The 24,101-nt window shown below is 43.1% G+C and overlaps 1 protein-coding gene across 7 annotated transcripts in view; it reads right to left on the reverse strand.

Annotated features, from left to right (window-relative positions):
- The window catches only part of gpat2 (glycerol-3-phosphate acyltransferase 2, mitochondrial), a 160,806-nt gene extending 151,514 nt beyond the window's left edge, over nucleotides 1-9,292 (reverse strand). For all 7 annotated transcript variants that reach the window (XM_030417334.1, XM_030417340.1, XM_030417339.1 and 4 more), the window contains exon 1: nucleotides 8,980-9,292. The gene's annotated coding sequence lies outside the window, so the exon portion shown is untranslated. The remainder of the gene's footprint in view (nucleotides 1-8,979) is intronic.
- Between the last annotated feature and the right edge of the window lie 14,809 nt (nucleotides 9,293-24,101).

Below are 24,101 nucleotides of genomic sequence, written 5' to 3' on the forward strand. Positions count from 1 at the left end.
AAAGCAGCCAACATTAGCGGAATTATTTAATCATTGTGTCCCGTATCAGAAGAAAGGGTCCCGGTGGACAGCTGTTACAGATGCAGTGACGTTGCATATCGTTAAAGACATGCTGCTCGTATACACAGTGGAAAAGCCAGAGGTTCATCCACATGCTGAAAATGTTAGACCCCAGGTTTGTGTTACGAAGCCACAACGGGGCAAGATGTCTCAAGCCAGAGGAAGCAGACACGCTCGTCTTCCTGGCCAAAAATGTGTAAAACAGACAGCAAGCACACACCTGATGTCCTGTACATCTACCAACATCTGATGTTTATTATGCAATGCATGCAGATGTTTAATTTAGTTTACACATCTTCAGGGATACACAATACGTTTTTGTAAATAAAGGCACCTTTTGCAAAATAAAGTATTTAATGAAAGTTATGTTAACACTTTATCAATACCAATATGGAAACTGAACTGTTTTTCTAGTAGCAAGCAATCTGACGTGTTAAATTTATGTTTACAAAAGCATTTTATAAAAAAGGGACACAGTCTTTTCAAAAGGATGCACTTTTATATATTTTGAGTTTGAAGCGGCACCGTTTCCAAAAGTTTGTTCTCGAGAAAAAAAAAAAACGATTAAAATCGTAAATCAAGTTTGGTGTGAAAAGATCGGAGATTCAATTTTTAGGCCATATCGCCCAGCCCTACGACCCGGTATAAACTGATACTGATGCCCGAAGGAAAATTGGACGGACGCGAAAGTGAAAGTAGGACAGCGTAGAGGGAATGAGTTCTGGGAGGGCGCAAGCATGCATGAATGAGCTCATATAAAATATAAATGCTTATCATTTGTGTCGCTAATAATGACTGATGATAAGTGACGCCTTGAAAATGGCAATCGTAAAACCCGACCCACCTCTCCAGGCGTCCGCATGTCCTGCATCTGTGTCCGACACAGTACATTATTTTTCACCCGTGCAGGACTCTGACTTAGATAACTCCTCTCTTGAAACAAATAATAAAAATAGCATTTCTTTACAATTTAAGAGTTCATGATGGCTGTGTGAGAGCATTATAACCAGAGAAAAAAAAGGAATTCCCTATGTAGCCTATGACCTAAGTATAAATATTACAGTATGATGACGCTACGCCCCCCCCCCCCCACAGTAATACTGGGGGAAACGCTGATGCAAACCAATATAAACAGACACAATTTTTTTCTCTGTTTGTTCTGAGTCCTGAGGTAAGTTAATATAATAAATTGCTCAATTTCTGATTATAAAATATCTATTGTATATTTACTAAACTAAGCTTGTAGTGGATTTTATCTTTGAGTAAACATATCCAGAGGCAGCATGTAAGGAACATACATGTCCTATTTCCCACACTTTGAAGCTGCAGTCTGGATTTTGAGAAAAATGTAGACTAAGTCAGAAAATTTGAATTACCATAGTTCCCAGGTCCCTCCTTCTTCCTCTCTGCTGTGCTGCAGCCCTGCCTTCAAAGCCCCTCCCCACAAAGGAGCCTGCCATGCACAAGCAGGCTTGTAACCACGGTAATAGAGGACGTCAGATAACCAAGACAGCGCATTCAAAATAATAACAACAACAACAACATAAGCCCCGATTGTTCTCTCTCTGACCAATACAACTAAATTACAATGACGAGTGCTTCATGCAGATTACTGTAAATATCCTGGGTAACAAACAATATTCCTCACATCGCGGTAGACTAGGGCTGTCAACGAATATCCTAAATTCAAATATATATTTGAATATTTTTAAAACAGCGGAGATTTGATTGTGAATCGATTGTATTGGAGTTTCCCATTTTTTTCTCAGACGAAAACGGAGCCTCGGGCAGCTGCTTTGCCATGCTTATTGTTTTGACGGGCAAGCTCAGTCTGTGGGGAGGGGGGCGGTGGCGACTTGTCGTGCCACCCAGATTTGCTTCCCTCCGTGCAGTTTTTTTTATAACATGATTTACATGCTGGCAAGCCGTCCTCTAAAACGACACCCTGGTCGTTCTTCCTGTATCCAAAATATTCTCACACGGCTGATTCAACATGTTTGGTCGGGGGGAATAACTCTTCTGCCATGTTCCCCACAGGCACGCCTCTCTTCTGCAACTTGCAGGGACCAAAACAAAGCAACACACGTGGGAGCGGCAACCGGCGGCAACACGTGGGTGTTGCGTAACTTCGTTTTTGTTCCGTTTGAGTTGCCCTTAACTATGGTTCCAGCATAATATTTTCTGACGGTATTCAGGAAACGTTACGATCAATTAATCGTAGCGCTTAATACCGCAATTAACTGTGAAATCGAGTAATCGTGACATCCCTAATCTCGACTCATATTTTTCACAGCCCGCATGGTATCAAACTGTTTATTTAAATCAGTATGCGCATAGAGAAAGAGGGGGGCGGGCGAGCGAGAGGTCTACGGTCTTAAAAGTTTTAAGGTATAGGCCATTAGTTCATTTACCTATTTTGAAATGTGTAGGTATGTTTCCAAAGACATGTTAAAACTGAAAAAAAAAAATACCTACACAATGTCTCGTTGTATTAGTTTGTCCTGCTGTTATTGACATAATGCGCAAATATAGATTTTCGAATGGTTAGAACCTATGTGTATTTTTAGAGGGAATATTTGAATGTCATTTTGGAGCAATTTTGACAGCCCTACTGTAGACTCAGTAACCAGCTAATCATTACCCGGTGCAACACCATGCAGCCTTTATGAAGCATGAGTAACGTTATTTCTCTAAACCAATTCAACCACTTCAGAGCGTACTGAACACAAACTAATGTTATAACTGGCCGGTCACTTGAAAGACACTTTTCCATTTAAAGATTTTTTCCGGCATAGACACCTTTATTAAGCAGTAGACAGATATGAAATATTGGAGAGAGAGGGGGATGTGACATGCAGCACAGGACCTCAGGCCAGAATCGAACCCGGGTTGGCTGCGTATGTGGCATGTAGGGCTGAAACGATTCATCGAGTTACTCGATTAACTCGATTCTAAAAATTCCTCGAGGCCAAAACTCTGCCTCGAAGCCTCGTTAAATTCCTATGACGCGCACTATACGCGCAGGGATCTGATTGTTCCACACGGACCGTTGTTCAGGAAGCACACCAGCGCGTCACACATTTTGAATTTAGCTGGCTGGCACAATTTAGCTCTGTGTTTGTAGTGATGTCGTGATGCGGTTTGACTAGATATGATGTTTAGCTTTGATGTTTTTAACCTCTTCAACCCGAGCTGCGCATGTTGCATTATACACCCTATAAGAGCATGCTAACCATGTAGCAACATATAAATGCAGCACACCAACTTAACGGGAAGAAGCTCAGCTAAACGCTAATGATAATCATTTTCACCTAATCGAGACTCAATTCCGACACCAAGCAACTAAAGGACGTAAGCACGTAGAAAAAACAAGCTAATGGCGCATGTCCGAAAAATCGGCGTTAGCGATTACACTACTTCATGCTAATGCTACATACAGCATGTCATATGAAAGCTGGGACTCTACAAATTTCAACGGTATACGTCTCATCACTCTGCTCCCAAAACTCACTGAAACAGCCGCCGAAGAAGAGCAAAAATAAACATCACTTTATACAGACATGATCATGAATTACGTGCTACATTGGCTGTTTTGTGATTATAAACTCACTCTAATAAACTCTGTAATAAACTCTGGAGTAGTAGGACCCTAGTCTTCCCACACAGTGTATTTGCCTCCTTGTGATTGCCGTATTAGTGTGGTTACCATGGATTTGGGGACTTAAGACTGAAAAAGTCTTATTTATAATTTATTTATTTTATTTATTTATAATTGTTTTATTTACATTTATTTTTTATAAATTGTACACGTTGTGTACCTGTTTGGCTTGATATTTTATATTCATCATTCTTTGTTCTCAGGTGGGTAATTTGCAGAAGGTGCAATCCTTTTTTTGTAATGTTGTATGAAGAAAACAAAACCAAGGCCAAATGGCCTTTACTATTTAAGTTTGTATTCACAGTTTTACATGTTATACATGTTTTACAGTAAGTTAATTTATCTGTATTGTTTAATTATTGGCACTTGCACTTAATAAATGGGCTTAGTTTTAGAGCCAAATGTTGGAGTTGGAATGAATACCTCTGTTTTTTTGAGAAATGCTTGATCATTTTACAGCCACATCATTTTCGTTATGCATTATTTGTTTTGGTTGTTTAAAAACACACACAAAAAAAAAAAAATCAGATTACTCGATTAATCGATCAATCGATCAATAAAGTGCTAGATTAATCGATTACAAAAAGAATCGATAGCTGCAGCCCTAGTGGCATGCGCTCTAACCACTCGACCACCTGCACGCCCACTTGAAAGACACTTTTGCTAACCAGTAGCCATAAAGACAGAGCTAGACACTGAAGTTAGCATACAAGCTAACAAGCTAGATTTAGCAACAAGCTACGTAGCTCGACCGCAACATCGTACAGCCATATGCGCTACTGCGAGTCTTACTGTAACCACCGCCACCACAGCCTTGTGGTTAAAACATAGAATGAAACATAGATCGAGCAGGGGTCCTTATGTGTCCAGTAGAAAAGCCGCTAACTCTGCTTCGCTCTTGAGTCCTTATAAATCCCGCAGCTCCCTCCACCTCTGAAATGACGCTCCGATATTTATCATTGTTTTCTCTCTGGCTCGGTCCAATTCTTTCTTTTCACACTGCTTTTCTTCGTCAGTCTTCTTATTTCTTTTCTTTGACATGGGCAATGGTGGGGCATTCTTCAGCTCTGTTGTTGTCATCTGTTCTCCGCCACTGTTTAGTTTGGGCTTGAAAGTATCTGACCAGGTAAGAGCAGGCACTGCACCTGCACGGGGGAGGGGCACTGCTCAGTACATGCTGCACGAGGGAGGGGGGCTGCCAGCAGGGTATGCACGAGAGTGATTGACATTTCACTCCCCTTGGCTCTGCAGTAACACCAAAGTCAGCCAGGACCTAAGATGAGTCAGTTGCTACTGACAAGCTAATTACACATTCCTGACGACTATAGATTCCAACTCTATTTACCATGTTATGTTTGTGTTTAATGTGTACAGAAACAGGAGATGTATGGTTGAGAAACCCTTCCTGTATTAATTTTCTTTCTCTGAGGCAACTAATATATCTGGTCTGATCCTACTCAAAATATTAATATAGTATGTTTACACTACATGCTGTCTTATGTCAATGTTTTGGAAAATATCTCCATGAAGTAGCAGCACAACCCATCAGAGAGGAAGCATATCTCAAGGATTTATACTCCCAGTTGTTCTGCACACAGGAAGTAAATGTATATATCTACAGATTTATAGGGAGAGAAGGGAATTAAAATTCTAGTACCGCTGCATTACAGCATACATGTGGCAGAAAGGGATCCCTTCAGAGCATCTTACTCATATGAAATCCACCTTCATCTCACTGAATCCAGTCAAGAATTACCTAATTTTCTTTAACCTCAAAACCTGAAAAAAGAGTATAATAACAGTGATGATCATCAGTATGTTACTCTGTAGTAACTCTTGCTAAATTGTGTTTGCAGTGGTAAGTTTGTAGCCTTGTCAAAGCTCTGTACACCCACATATCTGTAGGTGTGCTGTGTTCAGTTACCTTGGCTGACAAACATCAGTTGAGTCTCAAAGGCATCTATCCTTCCCAGTTACTTGACTAGGGCGCTTACTAGAAAAGACCAATTGTTTGACTGTTCACAGCAGAGGTTGTGACAGCCCTCCTAATAAGCAGAATGCAGCTGAATTTAATGCACGTAGGAAGAGGACATTTAACTAACTGGCTCCAATATTTAAATAGTTTTTTTTATAGTAATTATGTGGATTTAAGTACTGCATGAATTCAAATTTAAAGCCATTTGGAGCACACATTTTGTAATTTTTTTCTCCCTACCCAATATTAATGACAGTCCAATTAAATATTTGCTGTTAAAATCATCTTGTCAGTACCCCGATAATGAGGTCCAATACAAAGAGAAACCAAATGCTTTCAGCATGATCTCTGAGTACTTGTACATTCCTGGTATTGAAGTTCATCTGCTCTGCGTGCAATGTTACTTCTGTCGGGTCTAATAGCACCAGTTGAATTTCAATCATCAGTAAACTTTTTATCTAGGTTGTGGGCTGTCTTCAGATATCTATTTTTTGTGTTGTGCGATGGGGAAGGTGTTGTCTAATACAAAATGCCTGCTATGTACTGGCATTGGCTCAAACACCGCCCAGACTGATAAGTGGTAGGAGTCTGATTCTACTCAACTAAATTCTTCTTCCTCCTTAAATACTGCTGTCTGAAAATGACTGACAGTGATATTAAAGCACTTTTAAATATCTTCTTTTATGTTTTTGAATATTCATCCTCACAAGATCCCTGACAGAAGTGTTTTTTTTCTTCAATTGTGCCATTTGGTTTAGATTTATGACTTGATTTAAGGTGTCATATTGAAACTTTCACTATTTATGATTTTGTGGCAGCCAGGATAAAACTGACACAGATGGCCCTATGTAGGAGAAACACTGATGTCAGTGTTGATGCCCTAATCTCTGAAGTCACTTTCACCAAATGTGACTTCTGAGTTTTTAATTTAGATATCAGTTCTGCTAAATCATTGAATTATTTAATCACTAAAGCACATTTGTTATGCATGTCCACATCACCTATTTCCTTAATTTCCATAAATGTTTTGTATTTCTATCACTACAGATATAAATGACACCCAAGTTAGGAATGCAAGTCAATTCGTATTCTATTCTGCATGAATAGAAAGCAGTGGTAACCTTAAAAGAGAGGAAACTTAATGTGTTTTAGAAAATGATCACCTCTAGTGAGCATGGGTTACAGCACATTCTGGAAATATAAAAAGGAAGCTTAATTTTATTAAACAATTAAACACACCCTGATGAAAGAATAAATGCCCAAGAACTTCTCTGTCTTATGTCAAGTTTTGAGTCAAGGTTCTACACTTTTTTCTTATAATGCAATTTCAGTCAAGCTGAAACTGCTGCACAAAAGAGATCAAGTTCAGACATATGGCGATATTAGAAAGTTGTTCAGTCTACACACAATAGTCTGATACTTTGACACAATTCTGTCACAGTATCAGTGTTTCTTTCAACCATTCCTCTCAGTAGAATGCAGTTTTACGTGACACAAAATTCCAATAGCGTGCAATTTTAAAGCCTGGCTAAACTCAGTTGGAGTATAAGAGGAGGAGTGGCGGGGACGACTCCACAGGAAAAAGGCAAAAACACACTGGTCAAGGAGTAGTGATAAAATGTTGACGTGTGACAGCAAGACAACTCTGGAGGAATTGGACCGTAAGATCTCTAAGATGAGCTCTGTGAGGCCAGGCCTCAGTCACCTACAGTACATGCTCCTCCACCAGTGGCCTACACAAGACTACAATGTTCACAAGCCAAGACAGTTTAAAACATGATTATTCCATATTAAGTTCTTTCATTCCCAGTCATTCTCTTTAATAATTAAAACCTTGATAAGTAATTCATTAAAAACGTGTTTCTGTTCTCACATGCGGTCGTTATCATGGGAATCTCCCATGATAGCGGCTCCTTAGCAATAATCTAACCTTTTTTTCCCCAGATAGTTTGAGGCAAATAAGACAAGTGAAGACACCCTAAAACCACACTGTTTTGAAAGGCCTAAACACTGTAATGTACTGTAAAAGACATTGTCTCTTTTCAAATTCATTATGCTGTTATACAGAGCTGAAACCAAGATTAAAACATTACTGCGCTAATACTTTCTCCTGACTGCATTGCAAATCAAGCCTCAGTCCAGATGATTAGACAGGAGAGCCAGAAAAAAAACATTCATTTTGAACATCTGGACTTAACGCCTAATGCAGGCGACTTCATAGCATTAACTAGACAGTCTAAATAGTGTATATACAAGTCATGGCTTTTTCAATAAAAATTTGACAATATTTATCTTTATTGTAACCAGAATTTCCCACAGGGTATTGCAGACAAGGCATAATACATAGCCTGTACTAATGAATGCCTAAGTTAACATCAGCAGAAAATACATTTTAAAGAAATAAAATATGAACCTTGAATTGGCCAGAAAGTTACAATCAGTGTATCACTAAACAAAATAAAAATAACTGCCTGCATATCTGACACAATTCACACCTTTGGTATGCAATACATACACTAATATCTGCACCATAAAATACAGAGCTGACTTTTTTTTTGCCTTGTCATTAAGAACAAAACTGGGTTGAATTCTCACACAGTAGCCTATTTTAACTGTCTATTTGCTGCCTACGCAGAAATGGACCTCTGCTCTAAATGGAGGGTGAAAAGCTAACAATTATAGTTAAAATATTAACCACCATTGGCATGTGCATCACTGCTTTTCCTTGCTTAACCAATGACTTTAAATAAGTTGCTGCAAAGCTGAAAGTCTGGAAGAGAAAAGGCACCAAGATTTTTTTTTTTTTGTTTGTTTTTTTTTTATGACCACCAAGCACCTTATCTAAATTTACATGGCCAAAACATTGGCACATAGCAGCCAGTCACAAAACCATAACAGATTTCAATCAAAGTGTGATACAGCCCTAGGTTCTGTGCTAACGTTAACCCAACTTGAACCAGGAGAGGGATGTGCTAGCTACAGTAAAGCTAGCAGTTAACGTTACCAATACCCATCATAGTTTGTCCAGGCACAAGAGCCAAGTTAGTCATTAATATACCTGACAAATAAACAACGTTGAGGAACAAAGAAAGAGCTATAGCAAAAGACCATAGTGACAGTATTTCTAATAACCAAAAGCAGAGAGCTCATACTTAAGTTGGTTTGGTTTTGTAGCTAACTGACAGCTAACGCTTTAGCATGTTTTTCCCCGGTTAATTAGCTACAAACACAACAGCCTATGAGCATTTTACGCTGACAGTTACAGAAAAAAAGCAGCTGTACTTACCAACTAAATTAGCTTATGTCCGAACAGCAACAGTCCAATATGTAAACGTCTGTCCACCTGTCTCATGGCGCGCTCCTGGCTTCTTACGTGGCACCCGCAACCCACGTTACAGTAACCTTAACTGTTTCAGTGAACGAGCAAACTCTGAAACACGCAGAGGGTCGTTAAGCAACATTTACCAGAGTTTTGGGGATGTTTAAGAGATCCCTTTTCCGTCAGGGTAAACTACTCTGTGTACTGCAGTTACATATAGGAACCGTTTTTAACCATTTACTTATTTATTTGATCCCTTCCCAAGTTGAATCTCTGAATCCAAAATGGCGGCCGGAAGTGATATATCATCTAACATTAACTCAGGTACAAAATGTCATTTGATAATAATACACATTTCTACTGGATACATTGGTGTTAATGTACGCTTCTGTTGTACATAATAATATCATATTTATGTGTTTAATGTGGTATTACCTTAAAGAAATTCAACATTCGCCAAACATAAAGCCAAATGGAGTACCACATTAATAATCTTCCCAGAGATGACACTGCTCCGACTTCCAGAACTTTGAATCTTTTTGTTGACCTTGAGTTGGGATTATTTTTTTTTTTTTATAATTTGCTTATCAAAAACACATTTTCAGAGCAACAAACTGTTATACACCGAGGACCAACCATTCAGATTTCCCATAATTTGAAATGAAAGTTCAGTATAACCAATAAGGACTAAATCCAAATATTCAAAAGTTCAAACTCAGCATCCCAATGTGCAAAGGCGTAAAGATTTTTGAACTTTTGATTTTGTTTCTTATTTATATTGTTAATATTATTCTGCTTTAATTGTTTTCTCTTGTTCATGGCTATCCATCTATTTTCCCATTTTATTTTATTTTACTATTTTGCTATCCCTTTTGCTGCTACAAAAATGGATATTAAAGGATATTCTTATCTTATAAGTACTGCACAACATAGATCCAGTGGTTTGAAGTGATTTTCTTGGTGTCTTTTTTAAGTGGTCTTACTCACGTCCCAGCGTGACTTTTACCCCATGAGGACCAAATGTTAGACTGGAGCCAGGTGTGAAGATCTTGAGCCTAAGTGGAGTTAGGTCACTTTGTTGTTTGAGTTCTACTAATAACAACCCTATCTGTGACCCAGCGGCTTTAAACTGGGTAGGTCACCAAGCCAAGGCAGATAAACTGCTTGTCTAAAGGAGAGTCGAGGAGAATAGGGCCAGACAGATAAGAGAATCCCAGACAGTTGACTCATCTCAAATACAGAAGCACAGAAGCTGTAAAGCCGAGACAATAAACAACTAAAGTATGGGACCTTTAGCTGCCAATAGAATAATAAGAGAATGAATCTAACTTGACTGAATGGTAAGCCTCGAGATTCTCTGTGAGTATAAATCCTGTCTGTAATGCTGTAGTGTATTACTGAGCCAGTTTAAACAGATGGGGAATGCCAAGCTGCACACAGCCGACTGCACACAACATCAAGCATTCGGCGCATCTCAAATCTCTCTTTGCCCCATTTAATGAGAAGATAGTTGTTCCCAAGACACCTGCAGAATCTTCTCCGTTGCAGGTACATTTAAGTATTGAACAGGCATTGATTTGATATTCATCCAAGGAAATTTTACTGATTAATGATGAATACATGTTAATCTGTGCAATCACCTGGGATGAGCCCTAAAAGTCAAGAATTCATTCAATTTTTCCTCCGTGACATCAAAACCGAGGCAGCGTCTGAAGTGTCCTTTGGATGAGACACAGTTGTTTCCTGTAGAGGAAGCTTTTTTAGTTTAAATTGACTAAATGATGCTGCTATAAAACATAACAAAACACTGACAGAATGTCATTATCAGGGTATAAGGGGAATGATAGAAATACAACACTGACATAATATCACCTTATAAAGTAGTTATTTTGAAATTGTTACCCATCATATATCCATTTACACATCAAACAGATGTGGTCCAACAATTACCATTTGTTTGGAGTCAGGTTGACAAATCCAAGTCCAATATTCACTCTACTTTTAGCTCTGTTTCTGCCAAGCCCTGAGAAAAACATCTGCCCCCTCAGCTGCTGAATACTCAACTGTGTTCACCAGCTTGTTGCTTACTTTAACTGCCTGCTAATTGGTGCTGAAAAACTGCTATACGAGAATCAGGCAAATAACTGGAATTTGACAGGTCGACTCACTACGGTGACACTCTGGGTTCGCCATTATGAAGAACCACTTTCACATGTGCATAATTGCAGCTTTAAGTAACTCACTATAAAGGCCAAGGTAAAGGGTTTGTGCGAGAAAAAAATTTGTTAAGTTAATAGAACTATTCGATGTTACCATTTCATGTTGATCATCGTGAAGTAGATACGGTATGGCAAGGCTGGCATTTTGGATGAAAAATTAACTTGACATTTAGTTCCCCCAGCACGCATGCCCGCTTCTTTGATTGGCTGTGAGGTGAAATCAGCAACGACAGAATTACTCTTTTGATTATAATGTGGTAAACATACATATCCACATGGCCTCATCTTCAGCTCGGCTCCACCTCTTTTCCACTTCACCACACATTTTTTCTTTAATTCGTGTGGTGAAGTGGAAGCAAACGCTTATCCCTCCATCCACACACAACTGCCCATCCAACTGGGATTGATGATTTACAGTCACATCTCATCACAGAAATATAGCAAGACCCATGTTCTCATGGGTAATGATGTTCTTTCTAATAACATCTTTATAGTGGGCGTGGAAATGTCACAATATTTTAAAGCCAAATGGCGTGTCTCTCAACTTCCTGATTACTGAAGACACATCACAAACCAAATCAGACTCCACCATATATGCTTGGAACATCTTTAATTAGTATCCATCTCCTGTGGGTGTTCATCTGCACCCTATGCATGATGTCAATAAAGTATTTAGTGTACTTTCAACCAGGCAGAATACTGAGATAATTAGGTATCCACACACATATGAATCATACAGAGGGCACACAAGTACACATAACTAGACTGGTACAGGATGAGCCTTTAGAGACATATCAGGATGTATCTAGTGTGATAATTGCCTGAAACAAAATATACTTTGGCACAAACATGCCACAAGACAAAATTACCTTCAAGTTACTGGATTCAGGAGGCGCAATGCACCAGTGTGATTAAATCTGGTGACACCATTAATGTGGAAGGCTTGTCTCCAGCTACGTCAGGCGTTAGAGGATGACTCTTCAATTGCGTGCTTTGTATTCACCGGGGCTCAGCTGATTTCAGACTCGGTATGCATCAGTAGGCTCACTGGTCTGTTGGTCTGCGGCTGCAGCTGGATGAGAGCTCAACACGGATACTTTTGCAGCTAAAGAGAAGTGCCACTTCTAATGTGACTGTTGTTCTCTGTGTGTCCCAGCATGAGTGTGAGACAGAGATTCCCACATTCTCCTTGCTATGAGCACCAATAGATGACAACTTGTTTTGGCTCTGTCTTGTGTTTCATTGTTGTTCATTCCATCACTCACTGGCCACAGTGCTCGATAAGTAATCTGGAAACTTTCTCTGCTGTCCATCAGTAACACCCATCACGAACAAATTACCCTCTGCTCTCATGGCCCCACTCTTGTCTCTGATCAGATATCTATTGTCTGATACGCAAAAATGACCACAGGTGGGGAAGATCTGCCCTGAACTATCATAAACTAAACCTAATATTCCTGTATGTATTATACTGGAATAAGTGAAATGTCTTTAAAGCCTAATTACATCATCACCCGCCTACAATGCAGTGCTGAGTTCCCTCCCCATACACTTAACAACTATTCACACCTGGGCTCACCTTGCCTTAGCAACCCACATTGAGGCTGGTTAAATCAACGACCCACAAGTGGCTCCAACAACTCTGAAGCTCAGAGCTCAAACATGTCCTTAAAGGACACTCCCACACAGAGTTTAAAGCCTGCAACTCCCCTTCAGTTAGTAATGTCTCATGATGGCTAAGATGCGTTGTGGGTAATGTAGGCATCAAAAGAAAGAAGAATACATGGGATAAAAAAGTTGATATCTCTGGTTCTGTGGAATTGATTTGGATCACTAAAAAAAACAAACTGTTCATGATAAGTCCAGCACTGTTATACAATGTGCCTTGAGCCAAAGATAAAATTGCTTTTTGATGCATTCGGGTATGCATTATGACTTGCTTGCATCCGTCGTGCATGTCCTTTGCAATTAATGCTGCTTGTCCTATGTAATATGAGTGGCAGGAGCAGTGTAGGCTCAGTCTGGGGGTGTGACAGGGTCAGGAGTCAGTAAGCAGGTAAGCAGCAGTCTGGCAGTATGCCATCTAGTGGTATCCTCCATTATAACAGGACTTATATACAAGCAAGTATGTGAACAGCTATGTTCACGACGCAGCAGGTTGTCTATGCAAATATGTGGTTCAAAAGCATGTACAGTGTCTCCGGCCTTACAATTTGAGTGACATCACAGGAGCGAGTTATCAGATTGCATGCAGCTTCCTCTGGAGCCACAAACTATTTTACACTGCTTTTTTCCCACATATGCAGTGGTACTTCCCAAGACCTGTAACCACACATTAATGTGTAAAACGTGTGGAGTTCGCCTTTGAGAAGAGCATACATAAAACATGAGCACACACTAAAACTGCTGTATGTCTGAGACAGGGATGTAAGTGCCATGCTGTGTATTTATATTTGTAGTCTGGTGTTGGTGTCCTAAGGTGACAGAGAAGTGTACATAGAAAAGTCTGTCACTCAAATAAATTGTGCCATTTCACTCAGGAATATAGTTGTGTGTTTTTATCATTTATTTATTTTTTATTCATACAGTTTCGAGTGACAGGGACATTGCACTTTGATACCATTTCTGTAAATGAACCGCCTTAGCCATCCTGGAAAATGTTCAACTGCAATCCCCGGCGGTCGTCATGACAGCTACAACAGACACATAAGATTAATTCAAACAAATCAGCAATGTTGTATAAAAGCACAGATAACACACAGTTAAAAAGTACTATTGGATTGTCTCTTAGCCATGATTTTAAATTGACTTTAAATATGCGATGTGTTTCAGTGAGGGCAGACTGTTCCATCTATCAGCTGCTCTCACTGAAAAGGAAGGCAAAGGCATTTCTCCTCACAGGGTAATGTATTTATCTACCTTTTTAAATGTATGTGTAAATTATTTTTTTCTTTCTTTTGTATTTTTACTATGTGCAAGTCCTCAAGAGTACCCCATGACTTTATTCTATCAGGGGACCAGCCATTAACACACAGGATATTTAAGATTATTCACCTACTAAGAGCATACCTAAGTGTTCATGTAATTTGAAATTAATGGTTTTATCTTCATTTAGTCTCCTCCTTGTGTTTAATGATTACATTCCTTGTCTGATGAGTTTTGTCTCTTTTTTAAACTGAAACCATTAAGCTGTATTGGCCACATCTCTCTTGGAAAAGAGATTTCAATCTCAAGGGATGTTCTGGTTAAATAAATGCCAAGAAGAGTAAAAAAGAAGAAAAAAAAAGAGAGAAAGAAATGGCTTATGGTGTTGATGGCCTTGTCAACCGATCCCATAAATGAAAACACTATATTTAGAAGCAAGACTGTGTCCGGTAGTTTACAAATGTCACATAGACCCTCAAGGGAAGTATCAGATGAATATCATTGGTTCTCCCTTGTGTGATGTCACACTTTCTTAAAAATATGTATTGCTGGTGGTATAATCCACTCTAAACTACACAAATCGTGTCTTTAAGCTGAGAGGGGATTTTATGTCTCTACTCTGCAGTACTTCAGGAAAAATCACGTCTCGTAAAATGGCTTTGACATTTGACATTCAACATTACCAAATGACTGGCATGGGAACATTGGATGTGCACTTCAACATCCAGGAATAAGCGTTACCCTTTTCTGGAATATGGTTTTCAGAGTGTTATCTACTTGACACAGGGAGGCTTACAGGAAATAGTCATCTTAAACATCTCACATGAACTGTCTCAGAAAATCTGCCAGCACATGATGGATAGATAGAAAAACGAGGGTTTGCTGTTTTTGTAGTTGGACTGTGAGGGACAATAGATGACAGATTTCAGAAACATTCAGGCATCCACACAGAACGCTGCTATAAATTCCTGCAGAAAGGAGCTAGTTCATCTCGCTTCCATGTCAAAACCCTTCTTAGGCATTGTGGGATAATGTGATAACATAATATTCAGTGGTGTAAGCATAAAAGTAGCCACATAAAAAATAGATCAATGTATGTGTTGGTTGAGTAGAAAAGACCACATCTGAGACCCATTTTCCTCGAAAATGTAGCAAAAGAGAAACCTATGCTGTGTTAGTCCACTGTCTTTGCTATCTTTGTCCGTTAGCCTCATCTTGTTTTTCAAAGTGAACCAAAAAATAATGATGTAAAAAAAATACTGTGAAAAGCTTTGAAACCCTAAGAGAGATTCTTGATACAAAACCCCAAACAAAGATTGAGTGTTGAGACTGTGATAAGAAATAAATGGCTCTTTCTCTTTGCAATGCTGAATGCTGTCCTCCTGTTAGTCACATGGAGCTCTTCATCCACGCTTAATAATGAGAGGCCAACCACTGAAATCCGTCCCGGTTAGCGCTTCAAAGCGGAGGGGAGAAACTGCGAGATGATGCCATGAAACTAAGGTCAGCGGCCTCATTTATCAAATGGAGTTATGGTTAAATTTCTTATGTAATGAAGTGAGGAGAAACCCACAATCAGGCGGCGAACGTATTTATAAAATCTTGTTTTAAGAGCTGTTGCTGTATTGTGAAAAACAAAAAATCAGACAAGGTTGGATTAATGTTGGCCTAGTTCATTCTGGCCTTCTGCAAAAGTACAATTTTTGCAAATTCATAACTAAAACTTTTTAAATTTTGTTTAATAGTAGGACTTTTTGGAAAAGATGCTTAATCGTGTTCTTGCAGAGTGCTAGTTGAAAAATCGATGCTGCTCTCATGTCTCCTCGCTCAGCCTGAAGCTGGGGCCAGGAGAAATTAGCTCAGCTTAGCACAAAGACAGGAAACAGGGGGAAACAGCTAACCTAGCTCTGTCCAAAGTTAAAAGAATCTGGCAAACAGGACTCTAAAACTTACTATTTCATACATTATATGTCTTTTGTTTAATGGGGTGACAACAGAACCTTAGGGAGTTTCGGACAACAACCACCTGTAAAACCATGACATGGGATTTCTACTTGTTGATTTTTTGCTGAATAAACAAACAAGATATACCATAAGCTTGTAGGTATATTATTCCCGTTATTTCCAGTCGTTATGTTGAGCTAAGCTAACTAGCTGTAGCTTCATATGTAACAGACAGATGTGAGAGCATTGACCTTCTTATCCAACTCTCAGCAGCAAAGTGAATAAGTGCATTTCCGTAGTTCAATTTTGCCACTAAAGGTTAAGATTTGTGACATTCACTGCCACTGGATACATCACACTAAAGGGACCAGCATCGTAGACCAAACAAATGTGCTCATCGTTGACTCAATTTGGTTGGAAAAACATCTGCATCTGAACACACACTGCTCATGAAAACCGTCAACAACAAAAAAATAGGTAGTGCTGATTGAAGATAAGTAAAGGTAAGTAACTATAAAACAAAATACTTGTCATGACTGTAAATCTGTTTGTTGTGTTCTTGTCTGGTTTTGTCTTGTGTTTTCTTGTATTTGATTTCCATGTCTTTGTATCGTGTCTTGTGTCTTGTTTTTCCATGCCCTCATGTGTCCTTTAAGTTCTCCTGTGTCTTTTCCTATGTTCCCTCTGGCTCCCTCTGTCTATTGTTTTGTTCCCCTCATGTCCTCATGTGCTCCTCCCCTTCGTTACCTCACCTGTTGGTCCACCTCACCTGTTCCTCGTCTCGTCATCAGTGTCTGTGTACTTAGTCTGTGTGTTTCCCTTCACTCCCTGTCTGGTCATTGTTCTTGTCAGCGTCTGTCTTGTCCATGCTCCCGTCCATGTTCCTGCTCCTGCTCCTGTCTGTCCCTTGTTCCCCCGTCTCTGGTATGTGTTTTCGGATTTTGGATTTTGCCATTTGCATTCTTGATTTGAACTTTGCCTTTGATTTGTACTTTGTCTTGCTGTTTTTGTTGCTACTTTGCCTTGCTTTCTTTTGTTACTTTGACTTTTGACTCCCTTGGTTTTTTTGAAATTCAGCTTTTGTTAATAAAGCTCGCCTTTTGTTCCCCATATCCTTGCCTCTCGTTTGTAACTGCATTTGGGTCCACCTTCCCCTTTCCATAGTCCCCCCTTTAACCCCCTGCCTGACAGAATGACCAGACCAAAAATAGACCCAGCAGTTGATGGCTTAGCCATAATTCGATGGTACCAAGACTTTATGACTAATCCAGCTAGCAGGGCTCGTCAGATTGCTGCTAGCAACCTTTTTTTTCACACCACAGCCAAGCTACCAGCCTCAGTCCATGCCTCAGCCCATGTCTCAACTCCAGCATCAGCTGAAGTGTCTCCGTTCTGGGGAACCCGCCTGGCCTACAAGGCTCCCCGACCTAAAAGGCGACGTTCTCGGCAGCGGCCTGGCTCCCTGAAGTCAGGTTCTGGGGCTCCGGCCACAGACCATGCCTCAGCTCCGGCCACAGACCACGCCTCAGCCACAGCACAGCTACCAGCCCATGCCTCGGCTCGATTCCCAGCTCCTATGTTGGCTGCCCAGCCGATGCCAGCTGGCCTTCAGTCGGCGGCCCGGTCGACACCTGCCAGTGGCCTTCAGTCGGCGGCCCGGTCGACACCTGCCAGTGACCTTCAGTCGGCGGCCCGGTCGACACCTGCCAGTGGCCTTCAGTCGGCGGCCCGGTCGACACCTGCCAGTGGCCTTCAGTCGGCGGCCCGGTCGACACCTGCCAGTGGCCTTCAGTCGGCGGCCCGGTCGACACCTGCCAGTGGCCTTCAGTCGGCGGCCCGGTCGACACCTGCCAGTGGCCTTCAGTCGGCGGACCCGATGGTGCCTGTTCCTGCCAGTGGCCTTCAGTCGGCGGACCCGATGGCGCCTGTCCCTGCTCCTCGGTCGGAGGCCCGGCCGAGGCCTGTCCCTGCACCTCGGTCGGAGGCCCGGCCGAGGCCCGTCCCTGCTCCTCGGTCGGAGGACCGGCCGAGGCCCATGTCAAGTCCTGTCCCTGCTCCTCGGTCGGAGGACCGGCCGAGGCCCATGTCAAGTCCTGTCCCTGCTCCTCGGTCGGAGGACCGGCCGAGGCCCATGTCAAGCCCTGTCCCTGCTCCTCGGTCGGAGGACCGGCCGAGGCCCGTTCCTGCACCTCGGTCGGAGGTCCGGCCGAGGCCCGTTCCTGCACCTCGGTCGGAGGTCCGGCCGAGGCCCGTTCCTGCACCTCGGTCGGAGGTCCGGCCGAGGCCCGTTCCTGCACCTCGGTCGGAGGTCCGGCCGAGGCCCGTTCCTGCACCTCGGTCGGAGGTCCGGCCGAGGCCCGTTCCTGCACCTCGGTCGGAGGTCCGGCCGAGGCCCGTTCCTGCACCTCGGTCGGAGGTCCGGCCGAGGCCCGTTCCTGCACCTCGGTCGGAGGTCCGGCCGAGGCCCGTTCCTGCACCTCGGTCGGAGGTCCGGCCGAGGCCCGTTCCTGCACCTCGGTCGGAGGTCCGGCCGAGGCCCGTTCCTGCACCTCGGTCGGAGGACCGGCCGAGGCCCATGCCAAGTTCAGACCCTGCACCTCGGTCGGAGGCCCGGCCGAGGCCCGTTCCTGCACCTCGGTCGGAGGCCCGGCCGAGTCCCACGCCAAGTCCAGCGCCTGCTCCTCGGTCGGAGGCCCGGCCGAGGCCAGTACCAAGTCCCGTGCCAAGTCCAGTGCCAGCTCCTTGGTCGGAGGCCAGGCCGAGGTCGTCTGCCGCCAGCGACCCTTTATTGGCTCACAGGCCACCAGCTCCCTGCGAACCTCTGTTGGTGGTCCGGCCAAAGCCCAGGAGGGTTTCCCAGTCAGCGATCCGGCCTCAAGAGGGCTTCAGCCTTCGCCTCCGCCGCCGGCCTCCAGTGGGTCCCAGCCCACGTCTTCGCCGCTGGCCTCCAGTGGGTCCCAGCCCACGTCTTCGCCACCGGCCTCCAGTGGGTCCCAGCCCACGCCTTCGCCTTCGCCGCCGGCCTCCAGTGGGTCCCAGCCCACGCCTTCGCCTTCGCCGCCGGCCTCCAGTGGGTGCCAGCCCACGCCTTCGCCTTCGCCGCCGGCCTCCAGTGGGTGCCAGCCCACGCCTTCGCCTTCGCCGCCGGCCTCCAGTGGGTGCCAGCCCACGCCTTCGCCTTCGCCGCCGGCCTCCAGTGGGTGCCAGCCCACGCCTTCGCCGCCGGCCTCCAGTGGGTGCCAGCCCACGCCTTCGCCTTCGCCGCCGGCCTCCAGAACGCCTTCGTCTTCGTCGCCGGCCTCCAGAGCACCTTCGACTTCGTCGCCGGCCTCCAGAGCGCCTTCGCCTTCGACTTCGTCGCCGGCCTCCAGAGCGCCTTCGCCTTCGACTTCGTCGCCGGCCTCCAGAGCGCCTTCGCCTTCGACTTCGTCGCCGGCCTCCAGAGCGCCTTCGCCTTCGACTTCGTCGCCGGCCTCCAGAGCGCCTTCGCCTTCGACTTCGTCGCCGGCCTCCAGAACGCCTACGCCTTCGTCGCCGGCCTCTAGGGGGCCCCAGTCCACGTCCCCGGCCTCTAGGGGGCCCCAGTCCACGTCCCCGGCCTCTAGAGGGTCCCAGTCCATGTCCCCGGCCTCCAGTGGGTTCCAGTCCTTGCCTCCATCCTCCTGTTTGTTTGGACCTTGGCCCTCCTCCAGACCCCCTCCACCCTCCCAGGCTCACTTGGACTTATGTTTTGAGGGACATCTTGAAGCTGTCCCTTGAGGGGGGGGTACTGTCATGACTGTAAATCTGTTTGTTGTGTTCTTGTCTGGTTTTGTCTTGTGTTTTCTTGTATTTGATTTCCATGTCTTTGTATCGTGTCTTGTGTCTTGTTTTTCCATGCCCTCATGTGTCCTTTAAGTTCTCCTGTGTCTTTTCCTATGTTCCCTCTGGCTCCCTCTGTCTATTGTTTTGTTCCCCTCATGTCCTCATGTGCTCCTCCCCTTCGTTACCTCACCTGTTGGTCCACCTCACCTGTTCCTCGTCTCGTCATCAGTGTCTGTGTACTTAGTCTGTGTGTTTCCCTTCACTCCCTGTCTGGTCATTGTTCTTGTCAGCGTCTGTCTTGTCCATGCTCCCGTCCATGTTCCTGCTCCTGCTCCTGTCTGTCCCTTGTTCCCCCGTCTCTGGTATGTGTTTTCGGATTTTGGATTTTGCCATTTGCATTCTTGATTTGAACTTTGCCTTTGATTTGTACTTTGTCTTGCTGTTTTTGTTGCTACTTTGCCTTGCTTTCTTTTGTTACTTTGACTTTTGACTCCCTTGGTTTTTTTGAAATTCAGCTTTTGTTAATAAAGCTCGCCTTTTGTTCCCCATATCCTTGCCTCTCGTTTGTAACTGCATTTGGGTCCACCTTCCCCTTTCCATAGTCCCCCCTTTAACCCCCCAAGCCTGACAATACTGAGGTAGAAGAGAACAGGTAAGAGGAACATAAGGTGCAAGAGGATAAGGTGCAGTGTTTACAGTAATAATAATTCAAAGTGCATTATTTGAGTGTTTTGGGCTGTGCGTCACAGAGTCTGATGGCATCCGGACGGAAGGATTTCCTGTGGTGTTCCTTTGGGCAGCAGGGTTGAATATGAGTCCGTTGCTGAAGCTGCTCTTAATCTTGTCTAGAGTTTTGTGGAGTGGATGAGACGCTTTGTCCATGATTGCCAGCAGTTTTACCAGCATCCTGATCCTCCGCCACCTCCTCCAGGGTGACTAGCTTAGAGCCAACAACACACTCTGCCTTCTTGATGAGTTTATTCAGTCTGTTGGTGTCCATCGCTTTGATGCCCTGCACCCCAAGACGCCGCAGCGAAGAAGATGGTGCTCACAACTACAGACTGATAAAACATCTGGAGCATCTAGTTGCATACGTTAAAGGACCTGAGTCTGAGCAACATTATGTCACTTTTTAAAAACATAAAATAACAATTTCAGAATCAGATAGATGGTACAGTGTCTTGTAATAGGGTGAAGGGTGTCTCTGTCTGAGCCACTCCGCCCCCCTATCACTTGTTTCTACACACTGTAACTTCAGTGAGAGGGTAGGGCATACATGTGTACTTCAATATACAAGAAATGAACACAACACATTGTCATAATGTAATGAGTTTTGTTTGTATAGCAATTTCATTACATCTGACAAATTGTTACAGATCTAGGATTTGCCAATTTCTACGTGATGTTGCTTTACTGCCTGGCCTTTTTCTTATTATAAGTTATTTTAGACACACATTCTAAGCCATTGTTTAGCTGTATTATGAGAAAGCCTTACCAGGCTGCCATGATAAAGCGGGACACAAAGGGACTCACATTCATGCAGGCGCGGCTGGCCTGTCTACCAAAACAAAGATCAGAGGAGCTAAGATTATAACACACACACACACACACACCAAACACACAGTGGGGGTGTGAAGTCATTCTCTGGTCAAACGAAAGATACAAGTTTTAAACACATATCACGTAAAGACATAGTTGAGCAATGGCGTCCATTGCTCAACTATATCTATATAACTATATAAAGTTGTTTGCTGCTATTTTAATGTTCAAAACCTGGTCAATTTAACCTTTCAAAATAAGATGACATCAATCGTGCAAAGTGCATGTTTTTGCTCGTTGACACACGATAGGTCTCTTTTCAGGTGCGTGATGTACCATTTTGGTTCAATGAAATGCTTATAAAATGAGCAACATGTACTTCGGTGTATTGTCTTAACCTTGTCTAAATCGACGTCAAAGTAATCTCCATTCTGTATGTCCACACAAAGTTCACTTCAAGTTCATACCCCGAAGTTCTTTGTGTTTCCCATGGAAGGTGATTGAAATGTGACTCGGATATCCCATTCAGCATTTTATTGAACCAAAGAGGTACACCGTGCACCTGGACAGAGTCTCAGAGTGTAGATATCAGCAAAAACTTTTCATAAAATGAAGCTTGGACGTGGTGTGAAAGATGTGCGAGCTGTATCAAACTTTAATTTGACTTGTGATTATTTACAGGAGATACATTTGTATTGGAATGTGTTCTGTCCGTTACTTAGCCTGCAGCTCCACTGTATATCTCAGAGAGGACACAACACTTTCACATCCAAACAGCACATCCTGTCCCACTTCCTGTGCCAAAAGTCACACAAACACACTCACACACACACACTCACACACACACACACACACACACACACACACACACACACGCGCTAATACTGTATGTATGTCAACAAACATACTTCCTGTAACACTCTTATTATCTTAACTGATGCTTGAGCCAAAAATGACAGGCTTAGACGAAAAATCAGTGAGGATCAGGAAAACTTTCGTCTATTGTTTTTGTTTAGATGCTGTCTACGATGGTGTGTGTGTGTGTGTGCGCCCATGTGAGAGCATTCATGTGTGTGTGCCGATATTCATTAGAGTGTATCTGTTTGTGTTGTCTAGTGTTAGTCATCTGTGTCGCTATTTTAGGCCTGAGTTTGTTTCTCTTTGTGTGTGCTCTGAGTTCGACTCTGACTTGTGTGTGTTTGTGTTTGCTTAAGTGTAAGAGTACGGACGTGCATGTCTGTGTGTCAGAATGAACTTCGTGCCCTTTCCATGATGGCCCGGCTAAATAAAGACACAGTGGTCGTTCCTTCCTCTTCATATTTGGCAACCTTGCTTGTGGGTCACGCACAACTGCACAGTTCATCTCATTTATTTTGTGTTGACCACCGCCGTACGTTTCACAGCCTGCACATGAACTATTCAATCAGCTCATTCAGCTCTGCTGCAGCTTCACATTAGCGTTCCTGCTAGGCTTCGACTTTTCTAAGAAACACAGCCCTAATAGAGTTATTAAGGCACAGTCTGATGCTGCTCATGATAATAGTGTCACAATTTTGCCTCTCGATTTTTTTCTTTACCAACACCAGAAGGCACAATAATGCGTCAGGCTTTATATCAATGAGAAACATGAAAGTAATTGTGTCCACAGGGAAAGCAGAAATGAGGCTTATTCCTAACTCAATGATGAGGCCCCACAAAAACATTTTTCTCCCTAGCTCGGAAACGGCGAGGCTTTTATTTTGACGCATCCTTCGTGCGTCAATTAGGGAACTTTTATTGTCCTGTTGAAACTGGTTTATTCAGGCTCTCACACTCACACGACCACACACGTCGGTACTTCTATGCTTTTGAGGACATTGTGCTTCCTCTAACTTCCTCCAACGCTTTAAATTAGCTCAAGCAAAGCCTGCAACAAAATCAGTAATGCATCGAGCCACGTCTCACTGAAATACTTAACAACTCAAGAACCTAGTGTAAAACAGATACGCTGTTACATACAGTATCTTGGCAGATCAATTTAGCTATTTGATGTGAATTCTTCATATGTCAGGAAACTTTGATATTGTAACTTTTTCCAGAGAAAATGACATTTCCTTGAGTGAATTTCCCTGTGATTATGCTGTACCACAGGAGGGCACATCGCGTGTGCCAACAAGTCAGGCATTTTCAGTTAGAAACCAGGAGGAGCTTGTCGTCAGAAACACAATAAATAGAAGAAGAGTAAGAAAACACTGTTGATCACTAAGGTAAAACAATCAAAGGCTTAAAGGTTGAGAACTACGTGTGGATTGGTAATGAAGTATGGTGGCAATGAAAGGTCAGAATACAACAACAATTCATAAAACACGACAGCATATCACAAAACACAATGACATTCAACAGAACTTGCTAATACGTCCTGTGGCTTCAGCAATTATCCTGAGTCATGTGACAGCGTGGCTGTGGTCGGATACCAGGGCTGGTTTGGGTGTTTTGGTATGTTTGTTTTATTTTGTAGTTGTATCCTCTCATGTCTTGTCTCTCCAGCCCGCACCTCATCCCCTCCTTAGTTTAGTTATTTAAGCCTGTGTTGTTCTCTCGTCTTCTGTTGGTTCATTGGTTGATCTCATGTCAGTCCTGTGTCTGCTGTGCCTCCTGTCTTCTGGGTTTGTCTCCCTG

Source organism: Sparus aurata, chromosome 5, assembly GCF_900880675.1.
Source record: "Sparus aurata chromosome 5, fSpaAur1.1, whole genome shotgun sequence".
In the NCBI taxonomy this organism is placed as follows: Eukaryota; Metazoa; Chordata; class Actinopteri; order Spariformes; family Sparidae; genus Sparus; species Sparus aurata.